Source organism: Microtus ochrogaster, unplaced genomic scaffold (genome assembly GCF_000317375.1).
Source record: "Microtus ochrogaster isolate Prairie Vole_2 unplaced genomic scaffold, MicOch1.0 UNK40, whole genome shotgun sequence".
NCBI lineage: Eukaryota > Metazoa > Chordata > Mammalia > Rodentia > Cricetidae > Microtus > Microtus ochrogaster.
Window position 1 is genome coordinate 1,005,915 of NW_004949138.1, and position 2,383 is coordinate 1,008,297.

Here is a 2,383-nt window from a genome sequence, read left to right on the forward strand (position 1 = left end):
ACTGAAATAAGACAGAAAATGCTTCTTCAAACACATTTTCATTATGAAGTCTCTCAATACTCTTAGATTTGTGTATTGCTGGTGTTTGTATTTTTTATTGTATATGGGCTTTTTTGATGTGACAGTTAATGCATCTTTAACAGTCACAGACAAAATAAATGATGAGGTTTCCTTGAAAATGACAATATTGAATTTGGAGGCAGCTTCACTGGGTTTCATTGGTGGCAGTTATTCACGAGGCATTTTTAATGTAATAATTTCCAAGAAGCAGCCTACAAATATTCATAACACTTTGTTCACTGTATTTAAGTTTACTTAATAAGCCCCAAGTAAAAACAATGGAAATGTACATAGCACTGTTAGTTCTTACATGGTTTAAGTATATCAAGATACATAAATTTAACTTTTATGTAGGCAAACTGTTCATTTGTCCATTTTACTGTTTGTTGAAATAACATCTCTCCTACATATTTACTTGACTCAAATGACATTAACCTGAGGTCAAGGTGAGGAGAGAGACGACTGAGCTGAATGTCTTTACTAAAATTACAATACAATAAATTTTGTCAAACTTGAAAAAAAAAGATACACACTTGAACTTCAAAGACGGACATTACATCAGAGTAAAGGGTTGGGAAAAGATTTTCCAATCAAATAGACCAAAGAAACACATTGGTGCAGCTATCCTAGTATCTAACAAAATAGACTTAAAACTAAAATTAATCAAAAGAGATGAAAAAGAATATTTCATATTCATCACAGGAACAGTAGATGACGTCTCAGTTTTGAACATCTATATCCCAAGTACAAGTGCACCCACATTTGTAAAAGAAACATTATTAAAACTTAAATCACACATCAAACCTCACACACTAATAGTGGGAGACTTCAACACCCCACTCTCACCACTAGATAGGTCTGTCTGACAGAAAATTAACAGAGAAATAGAGGGATAAACAGATGCTATCATTCAAATGGGTTTAGTAGACATCTATAGAATATTCCACCCAAACACAAAAGAATATATCTTCTCAGCTCCTGATGAAACTGTCTCTAAAATCAACCACACACTCGGTAACAAAGCAAATCTCAAAAGATAAAAAAACATACATGGGAATAACCCCATGTATCTTATCATATCACCATTGCTTAAAGTTAAAATTCAACAACAACACTAATTACAGAAGCCCACAAACTCATGGAAATTGAACAGTTCTCAAATGAATCACCCCTGGGTTGAAGAAGAAATAAGAAAGAAATTGAAGACTTCCTAGAATTCAATGAAAATGAATGCACAGTGTGCCCAAACTTGTGGAACACTTTGAAAGCAATGCTAAGAAGAAAGTTCACAGCACTATGTGCCTACATTAAAAAAAATGGAGAAATTGCAAGCCAAATCCAAGAACATATCAGCAAATCATCCACCATCACTGACTATTCTTTATCCCAGAGACGCATGGATGGTTCAACATGTGAAAATCTGTAAATGGAATCCACCATGTAAATAAACTTAAAGAAAAAAAACCCACATGATTGTCTCATTAGATGCTGAAAAAGCCTTCCACAAAATTCAACACCCATTCATGATAAGGTCACAAATTGGAAAGAAGTCAAAGAAGCCAAAGTATCATTTATAGATAACATGATAGTATACATAAATGACCAGAAAAATTCCACCAGGGAACTCCTACAATTGATAAACCCTTTCAGCAAAGTGATTTGATACAAGATTAGCTAAAAAAAAAAAATCAGTAGCCCTCCTATATATAAACAACAAATGGACTTAGAAAGAAATCAGGGAAACAATACCTTTCATAATAGCCTCAAATAATACAAAATATCTTGGGTTATCTCTAACCAAGCAAGTGAAAAACTTATGGAATTAAAAACTTGAAGTCTTTAGAGAAAGAAATTGAAGAAGATATCAGGAGATGAAAAACTCCCATATTCACAGATCAGTAAGATTAAGGTAGTAAAGGTGGCCATCCTACCAAAAGCATCTGCAGATTCAATACAAAACCCTCAAAATTCCAACACAATTCTTTGCAGATCTTGAAAGGACAATTCTTTTTCTTATGGAAAAGCAAAAATGCCAGGATAACTAAAACACCCTGAATAATCAAAGAACTGCTGAAGATATCACCATCCCTGATTTTAAGTTTTACTATCAAGCTATAGTAATAAAAAATCGCATGATATTGACATAAAAACATACACCTTAATCAATGGAATTGAATTGAAGACCTAGACATAAATCCACACATCTTCGGGCACATTTTTTATAAAGAACACAGTAATATAAAGAGCACAGATGTATTACTTCTCTAAATTGTGCCTGTCAAACTGGATGTCTGCATGTAGAATAATGCAAATCCAGCCACAT